Here is a 22,022-nt window from a genome sequence, read left to right as displayed (position 1 = left end):
TTTTCCCCTTTCGTTTTCTAACCTTAATTAACATTTTCATGAATACTGTATGGTTCCTATCGCTAGTTAAAAATTGCCTTTCAATCACCATCATATTCGTTTTGTCGAAATGTGGTGCAATTTATTTTAAAATAAATGATAAAGTTGCGGGGGGTCGTGGCCAACTAAACTGATACCAGCCGGCTGTGTTCTTCTTCGTGTGCTGTATTTCTGGAGGCTCCGACCACATTCTCCCATGTATCCCTGCGGTGCACATGACCGTTGGCAGCCAATAGCATCTCTGATGACTTTACAATTCTATGATGGCGACACCCATTCCAAGGGTTAGAAAGGGCCATTTGCGCTGCATAGAAACCAATAGCTTTGCATCGTCCATATTTTTCTACAGTCTATGGTCCCGCTGTGCGCTGTGGTGAAATTTGACGAGAGGAGAGAGAGAGAGGGAGGGGAGGGAGGGAGAGGCTGCGTCTCTGTGATGATGATTCAGCCAGGGACGGTGGACTGAACTTTCTGTTAGTAAAATCCATTTTTATAATGTTATCGCATTATGTTATTTTTATAATGTTATCGCAAGGATGGTTGACTAGCGTGCAAAGGACGATGATACACGAAAGAAGAACGTACCACCAACTTTTACCACTTATCTATTGCTGTGACAGACAGCCACTGTGCTTCCTTGTATAATATCCACACCACCCATGTGTTCGGTTTTGTTTTATTATCGTCAACTGGGACTGGTTATTGGAAAAAGTAAATGTGCTAAAAATGATGAGCTATGTTAAAAAGTTGTCAAAATGTCCCATCTACGGAATTCTGAAATGTGGCATGGAGTATCCTGACACATAGGTGTAAGTAGCAGAATAGGATGTTGGGACTTCTTACAGTGTATTCTTATATTTGAACAACTTAATCTCCAGAAGCACAAAGAAATATACTGTCCACTTGACAAATAACAACAAGGATATTTTTGAACTTTATGGTGAATATCACTACCTCATTTGTCTATAGAAAACTTCCCATGTCCCTAACCATGACCTTTCTATCTTGAAGATCACTCTTTCTGTAGCCAAAATTCTGCACTAAACCTCAAATCGGAGAAAATGGGAAATTCAGTCAGTAGCTTTCCAGAAGCCCTTGCACCCCACGGATAGAGATTTCTAATATCAATGTTTCCTTATTGGAAAACAATGTGCTGAAAATGATGAGCTATGTTATAGTTGTTATTTAAACGCTATTCAGATTCCGCTGAAAATAAGTGTCAAAAAGTGACACTTATTTTCAGTAACAAAGAGAAGAACTAGAAAAATATTGTTCCTTCGAAACAATTGTGGGCTCGCTTCAAGCCGGAAAACAATGGCTATAAAAGTACAAAATGTCAAGATCGCAGGCAGTGCTCTCTTTGACGTTACTGACGTCAAAGATTGGTCCATTTTGTTCCAAAAATGTGTTGACCCGCTGGTGGCGCTATAACAGGCCAATGTAAGAAGGGTGGTATCTGTTCCTTGACCTATTGGGAATGTGCTTGCAAGATTTCACGCACATTGCAGGCTGTGTTCATGATTTGAGGTGTTTTTGGCTTTGGCCACTTTATCGCTGCTTGCAGCTATATTTATTATTATTATTTTATAATTTTTTTGTGTGCACTTCATGGGCATGTTAGATAAAGGTCCTTAGATTGCGTGTAGAATGTTTCATGCAAATTGCAAAAAAAAATCCTAGAATAAAAACGGGTTTAAGCGTTTTACAAACTGCTCAAAATTATATAGCGCCCCCCTTTGGCCATTTGGGGTAAGATTGGTTTCAGTGATATTTGAACTAACCCTCTACACTATTTTGTCATGAAAATGTGACTTTGCATGTATGTTTTAGAGGCAGAAGAATAATTTGCATAAAAATGCAATATTGTTTGAATTATTTAAAAAAGCATGTTTCAATGTTAAAGAAATCCGATCTGACAGATCTTTAGATATCGGTCCAAAGTTCACGTAAAAAAAGTTTTGTGCACGTGGAGCGAAAATTCCAGAATAAAAGCGGGTTTACGCGTTTTACAAACTGCTCAAAATGGCGGAAAATCGAAGGGCGGAGCTTACTTAACAACGACACAGATGTCTTCCGCTTGAGTCAAAGCACGCGTGTAACAAGTTGCATGTCTTCAAACGAAACGAGTCATGACTAGGCCTGGGGCGGTATGGACATTTTGTTACCGCGATTACCGTCTTCCCATTTACCGCCGGTACTGCGGTAATTACCGCACCCCCGTATCTATTAATTAAGGTTCGGCGATAAGCCAAAATATTGCAATCATCTTCCCAAAAGGAGGGGCGACACAGCCTGACTGCCCGAGTTATACTTCTCCGTACAGCACAGCGTGTCTGGCTTTCAAAGGAGCAGATCTACAAGCTCACAACACGTCGCATCCGCGATGCGTTCTGAGCTTTTAGATCTGCACTGTCGGGTTACCATAGTAACGTAGGCAAGCTACGTAGGCTAGCTACTTGGGCTATTCAGACACAAACAGCTGAAGGAAGGGTTGTCAGATCGTGTACAGTGATTCTGTAAACTCACGTCACGTCTAAAATCGCAGTGATTGAGTGCTGATATATACAGGTTTTAGTTACAAGACTTGACAGAAAAGGTTATAAAATCGCCGACGCGCCGCTGGACGGAGCACAACGTGCGACGGAGAAAGTAAAATAGTTTCTCCACAGTGGAGAGGCGACACAGCCTGACTGCCCGAGTTATACTTCTCCGTACAGCACAGCGTGTCTGGCTTTCAAAGGAGCAGATCTACAAGCTCACAACACGTCGCATCCGCGATGCGTTCTGAGCTTTTAGATCTGCACTGTCGGGTTACCATAGTAACGTAGGCAAGCTACGTAGGCTAGCTACTTGGGCTATTCAGACACAAACAGCTGAAGGAAGGGTTGTCAGATCGTGTACAGTGATTCTGTAAACTCACGTCACGTCACGTCTCAACTCTCAAATCGCAGTGATTGAGTGCTGCTATATACAGGTTTTAGAATAGTTACAAGACTTGACAGAAAAGGTTATAAAATCGCCGACGCGCCGCTGGACGGAGCACAATGTGCGACGCGGTGGAGAAAGTAAAATAGTTTCATTTTCGGCTTTAGTCCACGCGGCCCGCGCTCCGCCAGTAATCCGTATGAATAAAAAAAGATATGCCACAACACAAGGTAGCCTATGTATTAACATCCTTGTGTCGAGTGGATTACAGAGAAAGAGTTGTGCTCCGTACTCTATCTATGCCCTGCGTGCAGCCGTGCACTGTGTACACTGCAGGTCTCTGTGTGTGAGTGACGTATGTGGCTTCCAACGTGTGGTACACGGCCCAGAGCAGAGCGGCATGGAGCGCATGCGGTCCTCGCTTCTCCCCCGTTTTAAAACTCGCTTGTTTTCCAATAAAAATAGACCTTTTTTTTGTCTTTTTACCGCGGTAAGCACAATGACACCGCGGTAGACCTCGGTATACCGCGGTACGGCGGTACGGCGGTTACCGCCTCCAACCCTAGTCATGACTTATGCCCGTTTGAAGTTTGAATTTTCAAACGCTTCGTATAGCGCCCCCCTTTGGCCGATTGGAATAAAATTGGTTTCAGTGATACTTTGACTAACCCTCCACATCTTTGCCAAATGCCATGAACGTGTAACTTTGCATGTATGATTTAGAGGCCGAAGAATAATTTGCATAAAACCGCAATATTGATAGAATTATTACAAAATTATATTTCACTTTAAAAGAAATCCGCCGAGACTAGTTTGACCGTATTGGTCCAAAAGTTCATGTGAAAAAAGTTGTGTACGCTTAACGCAAAAATTCCAGGAGGAGATAGATTTTTACTGTTTATCATATAATTCCAAATTGTGGGAGATCTAAAGGTCAGAGGTCAAAAGTCAGAGGCTAAAAGTTGTTCGGCATGAGGAGACGCATACGTGTATACAGGTTTCATGCCTGTACCTCAAACACAGCATGAGCTATACCTGTTCAAAGTTCGCACTTTCGAAGGCTTCGTGCAGCGCCACCATTTGGCCGATTGCTATAAAAAATAATAGCGCACTTCGCCACTGTAAACTGAACACATTGATGTTTTTATTTTCATTTTCTCACTAAGTATGTAGGAGTAGAAAGGAACCGAAGTTCCCGTCTACTGTCTGACTGACTGACTGACTGACTGATAGATAAACTAGACAAATATTGTTCCTTCGAAACAATTGTGGGCTCGCTTCAAGCCAGAAAACAATGGCTATAAAATCACAAAATGTCAAGATCGCAGGCAGTGCTCACTTTGACGTTACTGACGTCAAAGATTGGTCCATTTTGTTCCAAAAAATTGTTATGCAAAAGTTGACCCGCTGGTGGCGCTATAACAGGCCAATGTGAGAAGGGTGGTATCTGTTCCTTGACCTATTGGGAATGTGCTTGCAAGATTTCACGCACATTGCAGGCTGTGTTCATGATTTGAGGTGTTTTTGGCTTTGGCCACTTTATCGCTGCTTGCAGCTATATTTATTATTATAATATTTTTGTGTGTGTGTGTGTGTGTGTGCACTTCATAGGCATATTAGATAAAGGTCCTTAGATAGTGTGTAGAATGTTTCATGCAAATTGCTAAAGAAATCCTAACAGGTTTAAGCGTTTCACAAACTGCTCAAAATGATATAGCGCCCCCGTTTGGCCAATTGGGGTAAGATTGGTTTTAGTGATATTTGGACTAACACTCTACATCTTTGCCAAATGCCATGAACATGTTACTTTGCATGTATGATTTAGAGGCAGAAGAATAATTTGCATAAAACTGCAATATTCATTGAATTTATTAAAAAAGCATGTTTCAATTTTAAAGAAATCCGATCTGACAGATCTTTAGAGATTGGTCCAAAGTTCACGTAAAAAAAGTTTTGTGCACGTGGAGCGAAAATTCCATTTTGAGCAGTTTTACAAACTGCTCAAAATGGCGGACAATTTAAGGGCGGAGCTTACTTAACAACGACACAGATGTCTTCCGCTTGAGTCAAAGCACGCGTGTAACAAGTTGCATGTCTTCAAACAAAACGAGTCATGACTTATGCCCGTTTGAAGTTTGAATTTTCAAACGCTTCGTATAGCGCCCCCCTTTGGCCGATTGGAATAAAATTGGTTTCGGTGATACTTTGACTAACCCTCCACATCTTTGCCAAATGCCATGAACGTGTAACTTTGCATGTATGATTTAGAGGCCGAAGAATAATTTCCATAAAACCGCAATATTGATTGAATTATTAAAAAATTATATTTCACTTTAAAAGAAATCCGCCGAGATAAATCTGACCGTATTGGTCCAAAGTTCATGTGAAAAAAGTTTTGTGCGCGTAACGAAAAAAACCCAGGAGGAGATAGATTTTTACTGTTTTTCATATTATTCCGAATTGTGGGAGACCTAAAGGTCAGAGGTCAAAAGTTAGAGGGTAAAAGTTGTTCGGCATGAGGAGACGCATACATGTATACAGGTTTCATGGCTGTTCCTAAAACACAGCATGAGCTATCCCTGTTCAAAGTTCGCACTTTCGAAGGCTTCCTACAGCGCCACCATTTGGCCGATTGCTGTATAAAATAATAGCACACTTCGCCACTGTAAGCTGAACACATTGATGTTTTTATTTTCATTTTCTCACTAAGTATGTAGGAGTAGAAAGGAACCGAAGTTCCCGTCTACAGTATGCATGATATGACTGATAGATAAATAATGACAACATCTAAAGTGTGCTCGCCTTTATAGGCGAGCCCACAACTAGAAAAATATTGTTCCTTCGAAACAATTGTGGGCTCGCTTCAAGCCAGAAAACAATGGCTATAAAAGCACAAAATGTCAAGATCGCAGGCAGTGCTCTCTTTGACGTTACTGACGTCAAAGATTGGTCCATTTTGTTCCAAAAATGTGTTGTGCAAAAGTTGACCCGCTGGTGGCGCTATAACAGGCCAATGTGAGAAGGTTGGTATCTGTTCCTTGACCTATTGGGAATGTGCTTGCAAGATTTCACGCACATCCCAGGCTGTGTTCATGATTTGAGGTGTTTTTGGCTTTGGCCACTTTATCGCTGCTTGCAGCTATATTTATTATTATTATTTTATATTTTTTTTGTGTGCACTTCATAGGCATGTTAGATAAAGGTCCTTAGATTGCGTGTAGAATGTTTCATGCAAATTGCAAAAAAAATCCTAGAATAAAAACGGGTTTAAGCGTTTTACAAACTGCTCAAAATTATATAGCGCCCCCCTTTGGCCATTTGGGGTAAGATTGGTTTCAGTGATATTTGAACTAACCCTCTACACTATTTTGTCATGAAAATGTGACTTTGCATGTATGTTTTAGAGGCAGAAGAATAATTTGCATAAAAATGCAATATTGTTTGAATTATTTAAAAAAGCATGTTTCAATGTTAAAGAAATCCGATCTGACAGATCTTTAGATATCGGTCCAAAGTTCACGTAAAAAAAGTTTTGTGCACGTGACGCGAAAATTCCAGAATAAAAGCGGGTTTACGCGTTTTACAAACTGCTCAAAATCGCGGAAAATTGAAGGGCGGAGCTTACTTAACAACGACACAGATGTCTTCCGCTTGAGTCAAAGCACGCGTGTAACAAGTTGCATGTCTTCAAACGAAACGAGTCATGACTTATGCCCGTTTGAAGTTTGAATTTTCAGACGCTTCGTATAGCGCCCCCCTTTGGCCGATTGGAATAAAATTGGTTTCAGTGATACTTTGACTAACCCTCCACATCTTTGCCAAATGCCATGAACGTGTAACTTTGCATGTATGATTTAGAGGCTGAAGAATAATTTGCATAAAACCGCAATATTGATTGAAGTATTAAAAAATTATATTTCACTTTAAAAGAAATCCGCCGAGACTAGTTTGACCGTATTGGTCCAAAGTTCATGTGAAAAAAGTTTTGTGCGCGTAACGCAAAAATCCCAGGAGGAGATAGATTTTTACTGTTTTCTATATAATTCAAAATTCTGGGGGATCTAAAGGTCAGAGGTCAAAAGTCAGAGCGTAAAAGTTGTTCGGCATGAGGAGACGCATACGTGTATACAGGTTTCATGACTGTACGTATAACAGAGCATGAGCTCTATCTGTTCAAAGTTCGCACTTTCGAAGGCTTCCTACAGCGCCACCATTTGGCCGATTGCTGTAAAAAATAATAGCACACTTCGCCACTGTAAGCTGAACACATTGATGTTTTTATTTTCATTTTCTGTCTAAGTATGTAGGAGTAGAAAGGAACCGAAGTTTTGAGGAGAACTTGATATGACGGTTAGATATTGTCACTAGAAAAATATTGTTCCTTCGAAACAATTGTGGGCTCGCTTCAAGCCAGATAACAATGGCTATAAAAGTACAAAATGTCAAGATCGCAGGCAGTGCTCTCTTTGACGTTACTGACGTCAAAGATTGGTCCATTTTGTTCCAAAAATGTGTTGTGCAAAAGTTGACCCGCTGGTGGCGCTATAACAGGCCAATGTAAGAAGGGTGGTATCTGCTCCTTGACCTATTGGGAATGTGCTTGCAAGATTTCACGCACATTGCAGGCTGTGTTCATGATTTGAGGTGTTTTTGGCTTTGGCCACTTTATCGCTGCTTGCAGCTATATTCATTATTATTATTTTTTTTGTGTGTGTGCACTTCATAGGCATATTAGATAAAGGTCCTTAGATTGTGTGTAGAATGTTTCATGCAAATTGCAAAAATAAATCCTAACGGGTTTAAGCGTTTCACAAACTGCTCAAAATGATATAGCGCCCCCCTTTGGCCAATTGGGGTAAGATTGGTTTTAGTGATATTTGGACTAACACTCTACATCTTTGCCAAATGCCATGAACATGTTACTTTGCATGTATGATTTAGAGGCAGAAGAATAATTTGCATAAAACTGCAATATTCATTGAATTTATTTTAAAAAGCATGTTTCAATTTTAAAGAAATCCGATCTGACAGATCTTTAGATATCGGTCCAAAGTTCACGTAAAAAAAGTTTTGTGCACGTGGAGTGAAAATTCCAGAATAAAAGCGGGTTTACGCGTTTTACAAACTGCTCAATATGGCGGAAAATCGGGGGGCGGAGCTTACTTAACAACGACACAGATGTCTTCCGCTCGAGTCAAAGCACGTGTGTAACAAGTTGCATGTCTTCAAACGAAACGAGTCATGACTTATGCCCGTTTGAAGTTTGAATTTTCAAACGCTTCGTATAGCGCCCCCCTTTGGCCGATTGGAATAAAATTGGTTTCAGTGATACTTTGACTAACCCTCCACATCTTTGCCAAATGCCATGAACGTGTAACTTTGCATGTATGATTTAGAGGCCGAAGAATAATTTGCATAAAACCGCAACATTGATTGAATTATTAATAAAATATATTTCACTTTAAAAGAAATCCGCCGAGACTAGTTTGACCGTATTGGTCCAAAGTTCATGTGAAAAAAGTTTCATGCGCGTATCGCAAAGATCCCAGGAGGAGATAGATTTTTACTGTTTTTCATATAATTCCGAATTGTGGGAGACCTAAAGGTCAGAGGTCAAAAGTTAGAGGGTAAAAGTTGTTCGGCATGAGGAGACGCATAAGTGTATACAGGTTTCATGGCTGTATGTATAACACAGCATGAGCTATACCTGTTCAAAGATCGCACTTTCGAAGGCTTCCTGCAGCGCCACCATTTGGCCGATTGCTGTAAAAAGTAATAGCACGCGTCGCCACAGTAAGCTGAACACATTGATGTTTTTATTTTCATTTTCTCACTAAGTATGTAGGAGTAGAAAGGAACCGAAAATCCCGTCTACTTACTAGATAAATAAATAAATAAATAATGACAATATCTAAAGTGTGCTCGCCAGGTACTGGCGAGCCCACAATAATGACAATATCTAAAGTGTGCTCGCCTTATAGGCGAGCCCACAATTAGGAAGGCTAAACAGTGAAAAGAACATTGAGAACAAGTATTTCCAGTTTAATTGCAGGAAAAGTACAGGGAAGCCTGAAGTTCCAAAATGGCACATTTGAGGTAAATTACATGAAAAAATGCAATGAGAATGTCAAGTTAACTAGCACATTTTACAGTTTCTTCCCAACTTTCAACCTCATTATCTTCAGACAGATCTCACCTGAGCCATGCGGCCCGTCTCTGTGGTCTCTGTCCCCTCCTCCTGGAGGTGTGAGACAGGAACCAGCCGGACGACGACTTCTGGTCTGGGGCTTAGCGCTTCCTGCGGATCTGACTCGTAATGAGGTCCAGGGGACAGCGTCTCTGGACGGCCGCATCCCGACACCGCTGGCCATCTGACCAATACATTTTTTAAAAAAAAGAAAAAAGAAACACTTACAAAATAATAATAATCCCAAAATAATCATATTTTTGATTACAAATCAATTTACCACCATTGATTCCCCATACGGAATCATTGGGGGTAAATTTACTATAAATTCTTTTGTCTTAGAAATGCGATAAATAAAAAAAACAAATATTATTGTACTCAAGTCTCTATGGCGTGAGTAATAGAATAGTAATAGAAAAAAAGTCATTTTGGAACTACTCCTTTAACTACGTTTAAAGGGATATATATTCCACTTTTGATGATCTATCACAGTTAAAATGGAGTTTGAAGTTACAACGGGTGTGTATGGGAAGGGGCCCAGGACATTCCTATTCTGAAAAAATGAATCTTAAATATCTAAATACTGAATGAAGCAAATTAAAATCTTTCCAGGGTCTTCCCAAAAGCCTGATTAGACGATAAAATGACAAATGTTTTTTTGAAAATATCCCTTCAAGTATATAAAATGGTAAATGTTGCATTTATATAGCGCCTTTATCCAAGGCGCTTTACAGAGATTGTGCATTACATTCACACACCGATGGCAGAAGAAACCATGCAAGGCACCAACCTGCTCACAGGGAGCAACTAGGGGTTCAGTGTTGCTCAAAGACTCTTTGAAATTAACTCAGGGGAAGCCGGATTCGAACTGGGAACCCTTCGTGTTCTAATTAGTGATGTGTCGTTCATGAGTGATTCGTTCATAAGTGATTCGTTCATAAGAATCAGATCATTACCAAGACTGGTGAACGATTCGTTCATATCCCTGAAATGGGTCGTTCACACCCCCGCCCCCTCCCCCTAATAGCCCCCGGGACACAGGACACGATGGCGGGCTGTACTCACAACGTAATAAAAACGCTCCAGTGATAGTGTTTTTCACAGGACGATCGCACTATGAACGGTGAACGAGAACAAATCTTTTGAACGGATCATTACCATGAACGAAATGATTTGTTCACTGAAATGAACGGGATTCTCTACCCCTGAGCCACTGCCGCCTATATCATAGAAATAACGATACGATACATGTACGATGCATGACGATGCACAAAAAACTGCCCACTTCTTTACTTCTGTAAATCTGTGATAAACCTGTGACACTCAGGGCCAAGAGGCTGTCGTCTGGGAGGCCAGGCATTAATCTAATAAAATTAATTAACATCAGGATGCACACTTCCGGTTCCCAGCTTAGTGCCCAAGTACACTGTAAAAAACATATTTCATTTGACATAGAGAGGGGGGTGCACCGTTCCTGGAGGTACTGCAATACCAGGTCGATGCGTGGAGTGGACGGAGCAAGCCCCTATTCCATCTCCCAGTTCCAAAAATCAATTTAATATATGGTCCCCGGGTAGGGGACGTATCAGATATTAAACTGATAAGAACAGATACTACACTTGATCTTAGCCAAAAGGCCGAGAAGCGATACCTACAATGGGTTTGGAGTAGAATAGTGATTCCCAGCAATAACAATGACCGTTGTGGATTGTTATGTACATTTTAAACACTAGAAACTACTATAGGTTAGCAATGCTCTGAATTGAGGCTTTCATGTGTCAATTAAGCTTATTTTTGACAAGAATACGTTTCTTTTAGTATTAGAATCCTGTACCCATCATGCATTGTGGTATTGGCATGCCTACGCAAGAGGCATGAAAAAGCCATTGTGCGAGTCAGGATTGGTGCTCTCGCTAGCGGCTCAGTCAACGCCCTCCCCCTCTGTCACAAGACACTGCCTCGAGGGCTGTGTAACCAGTGTTGTAAAGACGTCATTCTAGACTAGAGGCAGCGGGCAGGAAGGGTGAGGGGCTGTAAACTGATCCTTTTGATAGTGAGCACCAATCCTGACTCACACAGTGGCGTTCCCCCTGTTACCCAGCATGCAACTGTGCTCCCACAAAGATATTTTACCAACATTTCTATTCTTAACTACTGTTTTAACTTATAATAAACATTGTATTGTAGATGCCCGATGTAGATGTAACTCAGTCAAAATCTCTTCCAAATATATAAAATGTACTTAATAGAAACCATGACCTTCAAGATCATCAACTTTGAGACCTATAAGTATCTGGTCACGCGGGGGTACTTTTGTGTTAGCTTCGGCTGCACATATACTAAAATTGGAACGATACAGAGAAGATTAGCATGGCCCCTGCGCAAGGATGACACGCAAATTCGTGAAGCGTTCCTCATTTTGCCCTCCCCCTCTGTCTCAAGACACTGCCTGTCCTGCCATGTGGCAGGGGGAGGGTTGTAACCAGTGGTGGAAAGTAACCAAGTAAGGTTTCTACATATTGCACTTTATAAAACGTTGTAATAGTGCTATTATGTTTTGTTCATTACTTGTTTGCCTACCATATTGAAACACATTGTAACAGTTGTTCTGTGCCAAATGAGCATGGTCTGCTCACTGAAAGTACATAATACTCATGTTGTAACATTATAGAGAAGTTGAGTACAGCACATGGTGGCAATGATGACTTACCAATTCTATAGTTTGTAAATACTTCCCCCTGGTTCACTACCATGTTATTTCTCCTTTGTGTCAAAGCTGACCTAGTAGTGATTTTACTTAATTTATTCAAAAAGACAGCTGGGGTAATTAAAAAGCTATTACACATTAATTACACAAATAAGTTAGCATAGCCACAAAAGCAGCATTGCAAGCACCTGCTATTAAGATACCCCTTAGGGCCCGTTCACAATGAGCCGAACCCGGGGCCGAGGATCCCCGACAAGATTTCGGGAGGACCCCCCGGGAAAATCGTTTGGTCGGCCCCGGAATCAGTCTTGGGCTTGAACAGTACCCCGACACGATCGGATTATGTTAATTAGCTTTTTTATGACCTCGGGACTCGTCGGGAGCACTCACGATAATATCAAAAAAGCTTGATATTGTCGGGTCATCGGGTAGGAATCCTTTACAGTTATTGTCGTCTGAATGAGCTCACGGGATTGCTTCAGATTATATGAAGCCAGCTCCTCCCTTTTTAGGCTGCGCAGAGTGTAGGCTATTCGGTCACCGCACAATAGAACAGCCTACACTTTTATTATTATTATTAGCCTACTTACTTTTTACTTTAGCCTACTCTCTCCCTAAAATGTTGTAATCACTTGTTCAAAAACGTTATAGCCTATAGCGTTCTTTTTTCTTCTTCTGCGCAGTCATTTGGCGACAAGGCAGTGCATTCTATCGCCTCACGAAAGCCTTTCCCCATATAGGCTATATATAATATATTTTTTATATTTATAAAAGATAATATTAATCACCATTTGAAACGCCTGTTTCAAATAAGCGCACGGTTCAAGCGCCTGGGCCGTTATTTCTTATTTGCAATTAATATTATCCTTATTATGTTTTATATAAGAGCCCGGGCTATTATTTGTTTGGTTGTTTGGTATTATTTGCTATTTATTCAACTTAACTGGTCATTTATGTTGCATGGCAGTGGTGCGCTGAAAACAGCAAATCTACAAGCTCACAGCAGTGCTGTGACAGCACGTTGCAAGTGCAACGCACCGCACTCACTGTGCGTCGCTAGGGTCATATGTTGCATGCGCTGAAAACAGCAAATCTACAAGCTCACAGCCCTGTGGACAGACACTTCTAAAAATGTATATGCTGCCCAGCCCAGCCCAGTCAGACGTGCGTCGGGGAACAGATTGCCAAAGGACTCCAAAAAAAAGAGAGAGGAGTCTGCTGCTCTCTGCCACTGCTGGATCAGAATAACTCATTACCTGTTGCTGCCTCTTTTTATCCAGTCCGCATTTTGAAGAAGTAATCCATTATTTTGAGGTGCAAGGGGAATGTAGAAGGCTCAATACTATAATGGTTTAATGTCAGGAATGGATAGTGGAGTGGTCATGTCAGCGAGTCAGAACACCGCAGCTGCAGGACTTCTGCGCTAATTGGGTCGTTGGCTCGTTGACTACAGACCTAGATGTGTGTGTGTGTGTGTGTGTGTGTGTGTGTGTGTGTGTGTGTGTGTGTGTGTGTGTGTCTGTGTGTCTGTGTGTGTGTGTGTGTGTGGAAAGGGAGAGGACGCGTCGTTCATGTTCAAGTTCAAACTCTCACGCAACATGTCGCTTTGATGTCATGCAGGATGTAATGCGCAATTTCCTATTGATCAGATACACACCTGAAAGTATTCACGCTGATTAACAGTTAATTTGAGCAGTGATGGTAAAAGTAGGCCTAATCAGTGAGAATGCTTTCAGGTGAGCCTTTCTCCGTGCTCAAAGGCCAAGTAAAAAAAAAAAAGAGAGAGAGATTAATAAACTTGAACTCTGTCGGTCCACCGCCTCATCCAAGCCTTCAACCAACTGTCCAAAAAGGAAAATGGACATGTATGGTTCATTTAGTTCCATTACACTGTCAGGGTATTGCATAGCCTATCACCTAAAACCGGATTAATTCTTCAAAATGTGGACTACATCACATCACAGATGCAGCACTCAAGGTAATTAAATGTCAGACCAAACCTCACCGTTGTGACTCCGACCAAGCCAAATATATTAGCCTATCTTATATAAATATAATAACGATATTATATATCCCCACGTGTGGGGAAAGGCTTTTTTGAGAGGTGATAGAATAGGGTGGTAGAATAGGGTGGTTGGGCCCATTAAATATAAAAAAAAAACTCTTTAAGAGGCTGCGCAAACAAAGAAAAGGAAAAAAAAGCAAAGGGGCAAATACACGTTATAGCCTACACAGTAGGTCTATATGTAGGCTGGTAACGTGTCCGTTGGCTTCACGCTGGTCGCAACGACTTCACTTTTAGCGTTTCTTGGTTATAGACCTATTCATTCTTTATTTTTTATTCTATTGGTCGGCAATGTGCGAGCCCATGGCACCATCCGCGACCCCACGTTGGGTCGGGACACATAGTTTGAGAACCGCTGCCACTTTCTCAATCCGTGGAGGCTGGAGCCTTGTTTCTTTATTCAATCAACTGCCAGAAAAAATAAAAGTGAGTGAAGAAAGAGAGAGAGAGAAAAACACTCTTGATTTTATCCCTCTTGAGGGGGCGGAATTTTCATCTAGTCGCGTCTCTCATGGCACCACCCCCCCCGAGATCGTGGGTGGCTAGAATCGCGAGACGTCGGTCTCATTTGTAATGGTCTGAGATATTTCACTTGGCACAGCGGGATATACCGGGCCCGATCGCAAGACAGAGGATCGCTGTCGTTTGAAATGAACACCGATAAACCCCCGGGCACGACATCTGATCCTACCCAACATCGCGTTTAGTGTGTGAGGCTCTTTAGAAAACAAAAACCTCTACCAAGAAGAAAACAGCTTCAGCTGCAGAGAAGATAAGCATGATATGCACAGAACTTTGTTGTGGAATTCTGAAATCTGAACTAACTGGGCTATGACACTCAAAGAACACTAGAGGGAGCCAGAGTGAACAGAAAGCACGGGTGTGTCGCAGTATTGCCAAGTGTAACAAAGTCACAAAGTATGTTGTCCAGACTGCTCAGGTCCACATTGATGGGACGGATGAGGATTCTGAGTGGCCTGAGGAGAAGGAAGCTGCAGCCATACTGGCAGTTCTGAGGATCGTGGTGGCAGAGCAAGAGCAGCAACAACAGAAGTTGGAGCAGATGGATTGCAAGGAAGCAGGCTATGGAGCAGATCAGGCAAGAACTTGGGCGATTGGAGGCTTGCTCCACAAGCTCTACTGCCAGAAGTGAGCGTAGCTGCTAAGGCATCGATGGCTCTGGCGCTTTCAAGATGAACAAACCTGCTGAAGAGGAGACGGTAAAGAAGTATGTTGCTAAAAAAGCCGTTAAAGCAAAGAAGCCTGCTGCACACAAGCAACCTGCAGCAACTAAGAAGCCCAAGTAGGGCTGCACGGTTAATCGTTTTCAAACCGAAATCACGATTTGAAAAAGGCCGCGGTTTTGGCGATTTTCATTAATTTATTTAGAAAGTAGACTTCCCAAGCAATATGGAGACGTTTTAATTTTAGAAATCGCTTCATAATTAACTACCAAACTGTGGTGTCTTTATTTGCTTATAGCCGTGCATCCCCGTGCCGCACCGCGGACTAGCCGACAGAATTGTTGCACCATTCTCAAGAGAGGAGCTAAGGCATCACACTGTCTGTCTAACAGCACGTAAAAGTTTATTTCCGTTCCAAAGAGGTACTCCAAAGCTACAGGTAGTGAATGTTCTTGTAATCATTATAAATATAACATCCTTCAATCCTTGTGCATAGATTAAAAGCTCCCGTTTGTTGTAAGCCGAAAGCGAAAGTGAATACAGACGTGGCTCCCCTCCTCTATCCCCAGCACCAGGGTTGTCAACATTGGACAGTCAGAATTCAGGAGATTCTTTGGGGTAGTTGAGGGGGGCGTGTAACTCCACAAACGGGGGTCTGGAGGTCCTCCCCCCGAAACTTAGATGTATTCAGGAGCAAGGCAGGAGATGGGGTCAAAATTCAGGAGACTCCTGACGAATTCAGGAGTGTTGGCAAGCCTGCCCCAGCCACATGTGAAACTCTTGGGTGCGTGTCTTATGGTGCATTTTTTGCCTTGATGAAAGAAAGGCAGCGACATATGGTACTCCTTGACAATGAGAGGCATTATTACTGAGATTTTTCTGAATATAAAACGTTTTATATTGCTAAAGCAAAATAAAAGGGATCTTTTGGAAATGTAACTGAACTGAATCAAACCATTTGCATGATTGCCAATTAGCCTAGTTAGAAACAATCAATTTATTTTTAAATGTATTACACAATAAATATTCAACAGAAGCTAGACTTAAGGTAGTGAAGTGATTTTCTTTGGTTAAAATAATTTATTACCGGTATATCAACCTTTTTTTGTTTTTTTACCTACCTTAACACATCTGCCGCCGTTGACAGTCCTCACCGTCATTGAAAGGGTTAATACCATGGCGCCGTTGACGGTGAGGACTGTGAATCTTACTGTATATACAGTAAAGATATTATTACTTACTTAATGTCGCTCCGGTCCCGCTCGCATCGGTAATGTCGGCGATTTGTTTACAACGCACGTTGGGCGTGCACGCGAAGTGAAGCTCCTCAATGTTAAGTCAATGGAGAGGCCCATAAAGAAACTTCATTTAAACAAAATAGCCATTTTGAGACATTTTGCAGCAGATCTAAATGTAAACAAGGCACAAGGCAGGGCGCAGCCATCTTCCCTCTTCTTGTCCCACACTGTCATGTGACTAGATGACGTAATCGTTGCCGTCAAGTGATAATCCAAAAAAACAAAAACAACCCCCTTCCAGCCCTTCAAAATAATAGCGGCGGCCTATGGAGGAAACCACGTGGCACCGAGGCACCAAGCAACCTTCAGATTAAGAGGCACTAATTGTGTTAAAATAGATATATAATATCACGAATAAAATCGCAATCGCAATATTAGTCTGAAAAATCTTAATTAGATATTTTCCCAAAATCGTGCAGCCCTAAGCCCAAGAAGTTTGCAGCAAAGAAGCCTGCAGCCACAAAGACCTCGCAGAAGAGAGCCAAGAAAGTAACAGCTAAATGCTGCAAGTCTGCCAGAAGCTCCAAGAAGGATCAAGAGGGAAGAAGGAAAGGACCAACTTTAAGGAGAACAGGAAAAAAGGGCTCTTAAAAGATGCTAATGTGGGAGGCAAAACCAGTCAACCACCTAACTACTACTACTACTACTAAAGCCATTGCTGTGAACTGTTGCTCATCTGTGTTTTGAAGTCAATGGTCTCAAACTAAGTAAAGTTTAAAAGGTTGTGAAGCCACAATATTGGCATTTTGAATTGTTTATTTGTTTGAATTGTACATTGAAAGAGTTACTGCTTGAAGCTTGTGGGGTTCAATGACATGTTGAAATGTAAATTATTAAGATGAAGGTTCTCACTTCTCAACAATAGTGTCAAGAGTTAAAGGTCATTTGAAATCCCAGAAGTGATTTGGCCAAATAGCTGCCGCCATTGGCATCTATTTAGTAATGTATTTGTTATTTTCTAATTTGTTAATATTTCTTAATTAATGTACAGAAGTTTTCTTCCTACGTCTATTCCGGCTGTCTTGCCATTATATGGTGTGCCGGTGAATGGCTCTCTAGCAGAAGCTCAGTGTGTTGCACACGTCCGTGCGGACGGACGGACGGACGGACGGACGGACGGACGGACGGACGGACGTACGTACGTACGTACGTACGTACGTGTGTTCAGCAGCGTGGTGCTGGCAAAGTTTGTTAATGTACTCTTTGGGCATCTCTTCATTCCCTTCATTGTCATGGATGCAGCCAGCCAGTGAGGCAAATTGTTTGTATTTGTCCTTTGTATTATCACTAGAATATCGCCCGCCTTTGGCGGGCGAATCCTAGTGTTCGCACGCTTCGCGTGCTCACATGCACAACTGCTCCAAGCCATGTTGCCCACAAAAAGCACTGTTTCTTCATGTATTTTGAGTGTGTGTGTGTGTGTGAGTGAGTGAGTGAGTGAGTGAGTGAGTGAGTGAGTGAGTGAGTGAGTGAGTGAGTGAGTGAGTGAGTGAGTGAGTGAGTGAGTGAGTGAGTGAGTGAGTGAGTGTGTGTGTGTGTGTGTGTGTGTGTGTGTGTGTGTGTGTGTCATTAATTAACATTATTTATTATTATTATTAGTAATACTAATATTATTATTTCACTTAGCTAAAAGTAAGCCTACTGAAATTGATGTGATGACTGAAGCAAAAGAGTTATGTTTAATAATAAGCACTAAATACTTAAATGTGACTATCTCTTCAATACATGGAGTGTATGTGTACTGTAGACTGTATGTGCATGGGACTGGAGTTTATCCAGACAAAATAGTAACATTCCCACTGTATCAGTTGGGGGGGTGTGAGAGAGAGAGAGAGAGAGAGAGAGAGAGAGAGAGAGAGAGAGAGAGAACACTATGACTTACACCTTTCAACAAAGAAAACACTCAAATACATGATACTGCAATAGCGATTTGCATATAAAAAAGGACATTAATGATAATTGGCGCGGTTGAGGTGAAACAGTTAGGCTAAGTAGAAAGTGTGATCCAAGTGTGAGCTAAACCCTGTCTCTCTCTCTCTCTTTCTGTCTCTCTGCTGTCTCTCTCACTCTTTCTCTCTCTCTGCTGTCTCTCTGTCTCTCTATGTGCATTGCCCCCCCCCCCCCCCCAAGTGTGCGCGCTTCTCCCTCTCCCTCTCTCTCTCTCTCTGGGGGAGTGTTGGAATGTTGCTGCAGGCTTCACACATGTCCGTTGACTGTGGACTGCCCTGTGTCCTGTGCCCTGTGCCAAAGTGGGCTGCGGCTTTAAGCCAATTGTAAATATAAGATTTCCTTATGTTTGAGTTACCCATGTTATGCTTTATGTTCGATTATTTATTCTTGTCTTGTATTTATGCTTTATTTTCAGTTTTACGTTGGTTTTGGAGGCATGCAAGTGTGCTCTAATAAACAACCAGTCAAAGAACAACCTGACTCGTTTTTGTACCAATGAAGGCAGTGAAACATACAGTATGCCCATAGTTTGCTTGTACAGTACATACAGTATATTCATACATGCATATATTTAAATTAAGCTGGTAAACACTAGGTAAAAGATGCAGCACTGAGTGGAGCTCATATCTACAACAGGAGGCATGTCTGGGGCTATAACTATCATAACTGTTTAGTTAACAATTAATTCTTGTCATAGTCAGGGAGCCACAGGCCCAAAAGCTCAAAGAATCAAAGAAAAGGATTGAACCTGTGATGTCATGATGTACTTTTTATTTTTGGTATACGGGGGCGGTAATTACCACAATACCGTCGGTAATGGGAGGTCAAATATCTCTGTAGCTAAAGTAGCTAGTTTTGGGCTTTTATGGGGGAGAGATGGGGAGTGATGCGCGACAAAGGTCATCCGGATCGGGAATCAAACCGGCGACGCCGCCAGGCATCCATGACTATATGTGGCAATGCCTAAGTGGTATGTGCCTGGAGGCCAGCGGGCACCCCTCTGTAGCTAAATTTCGATGGGTTAGGGTTAGGGTTAGGCTGCCCTATAGCAGAAAGCTCACAACATGTCGCAGCGCAGCGCGTAGAGGTTGGCTATTTTCAGTGTGTGATAAGTTAATACTGGAGATGTAGCAGATTTCTACAAAGAGAGGGCAATTCTTCCAACATAAAATGCTGCATTCAAGTTCAGGAGAGTTTGGACAAGGCAATTCTCTTGAATTCTGCCTTCAGGTATGGCATGGAAAGAGGGCATTTGCATTTCTTTCACCATAGAAAAAACTGTATTCATGGTCTGGTGAGGGCACTTTTTACAGAAGGTTAAAAAAGCAGGGGCTCAAGCCCCCTTTGATCTCTATATAGGGTGCACGTGCCTTGTGTGTGTGTGTGTGTGTGTGTGTGTGTGTGACCTGCTGCAGACTTTGTCTTCTCTACTTCTAGTTGCAGTCCTCATACCTTCAGAGATGTCTGAAGGTCAAACACCATCTGCTGCATCTCTTCATAGCACCCTGGACACACACACACACACACACACACACACACACACACACACACACACACACACACACACACACACACACACACACACACACACACACACACACACACACACACACACACACACACACACACACACACACACACACACACACACACACACACACACACACACACACACACGTTGCAGTAGAAAGAATTGATGATGTCCATGGTGTATGTAAAATAAATAACTTTTAACTATCCGTAGTAGTATTAGTAACGTACTAGTTGTACTGCCATCACTGTGTATCAATGGTCTGAGCGTGAAAATGTCCAACTTGATTAAACCGGAAGAACGGATCTAGGGACCACCAGCAGCAGAAATAACGCTACGTGTTCCTCTACCTCCGCCCCGGCTTGGCAAAACCGGAAAGCCCTGTTGTCTGGTCCGGAAATAACAAAAACTGTTTTGCACCAAACCCCTCACATGCTACTTAAAGCAGATGTTTTCTTTTTTAAATATTTTTCTTTTCCTGTATAGTGAAGTCCATGGGACAGTGAATATAAAAATGGCCATAACTTTTTTTTTTGCCTCGGTTCCTCTCCCCTCCCCTGCTCTAGAAATAGTTCGCGAATGTAAATTTATATGTAATTAATGTTTATTAGCAACTGTGCATGTTAAAGTGTTGAAGATTGTGAAACTTGAACAATGGCATAGCCTATAGATATAACTGCGCTGTGATGAAAACAGGTAAGTAAGTAAGTAAGTTTAATAGCGTCTTGCCATTGTCATGTGGGTAGAGAGATTTTTCTACACGGGACCATGTGGAGGCATAGAGGTTTCAAAACGAATGTAGAAATCCACACCACAGGGATTTTCCTCATGTGGATCGTGGACGCACTAACCACGGCGTCCGACCCAGAATTTTCGTGCATGCTTTTGTATTGTTCTTATTAAACTTTTAATCTGTTATTTAATTATCTTTTCCATAAAGGAAAGGATTCCAAACAAGCCTGCCAGCTTCCTTTACTTGCACATTATGTTGTTTCTTTGATATTTATTGTTCTATTTTATTTAACAATGTGCTAATAAACTAAACTAAACTCTTTCCATCATCCAGAAATAATTGTGTTTTAATACAAAATGTGATTGATTGACCTTTTTATTGACAGAAATGCATACATATTGGTCTGTTATATTTCACAATCTATTTTGTCTTCTTAATATGCAACTTAAATCTGCTGTAGTTTTTACCTGAACAAAAAACAACAAAACCATGCAGGGAGAACATGCTGCTACTACTACCATTAGGCCAAACAAGCAGTGCCAAAACTGCCACTGCCACCAGCTTGCAGGCAGAGGCCTTAGGTCTCCCTTTGGTCCGACCACCTAAACCTAACCTTAACCTCAGTAAAACTATGCCTAAACCTAACCCTAACCTCAGTCGACCCAGCGGGAGTTCGACCTATGGGCATTAGGCCTGTATTAGTCTTATCAGACTGACAAAGTCCAATGTAAAATTATCCACAAAATCACATTGGAATGATTACTACAACAGTTATGAAATTAGTGTACTTAATTGTTTGCAATCCACTGTGTAGAGTAGCCTAGTGTGTGTATGCATGATGTTGGAAAGGGGGTTGTATGCATGTATAATGTCTGAATTTGAAATCAAAATAGACATGCAGTGTGTGAATGTCTATTTATCCTAATGTTTTCTTAGTTGTTTCAACAGGGAGATGAGCGAACTGTTTCCTACAGACAGTGTTGACTTAAGCCCGGATCAGAGTCTACGGTGGATAGCCTTCCACCGCGGACCCGACTATGATCCGGGCAGCCGGGCTTTACTGGATTTAGACGAGACTGGTTGTGACATTGACGCCGGCTTGCACTCGAGACACATTGCAGCAAAAATAACTCAGCATATTGGAACAGAAATGTAGAAAGAAATCTGCACATCCAAACCACAAAATAGCCAATTTAACATCAGGATCAGGGTATCTGCACATTTCCCAAGTACAAATTCAATACTTTTTAAGGCTTTTTAATACCTCTAAAAAGACAAATTCAATACCATTACCGCGGCAAAATAATCGTCAAATGTAAGGCCACATTCATAAATCAGAGACAAAGCAGTGTTTGTCAGTGGCAAAGCAGTGTGTCAGTAAAACGCTACCATATACAGTAGTA

The 22,022-nt window shown here is 41.7% G+C and overlaps 1 protein-coding gene across 5 annotated transcripts in view; it reads right to left on the bottom strand.

The window, feature by feature from the left end:
* Nucleotides 1-22,022, bottom strand: part of LOC308306840 (uncharacterized protein) — a 64,249-nt gene that overhangs the window by 37,477 nt on the left and 4,750 nt on the right. For 4 of the 5 annotated variants that reach the window (XR_013963174.1, XM_080751891.1, XM_080751897.1 and 1 more), the window contains exons 2-3: nt 19,808-19,860; nt 9,161-9,335 (exon numbers count right to left, since the gene is read on the bottom strand). The gene's annotated coding sequence lies outside the window, so the exon portion shown is untranslated. The remainder of the gene's footprint in view (nt 1-9,160; nt 9,336-19,807; nt 19,861-22,022) is intronic. The other variant, XM_080751893.1, reaches the window with a different exon arrangement.

The sequence above is a fragment of the Nannobrachium achirus genome, assembly GCF_963921795.1.
Source record: "Nannobrachium achirus genome assembly, chromosome: 21".
Classification (NCBI taxonomy): Eukaryota; Metazoa; Chordata; class Actinopteri; order Myctophiformes; family Myctophidae; genus Nannobrachium; species Nannobrachium achirus.
This window is presented reverse-complemented; position numbering and strand designations above follow the sequence as displayed.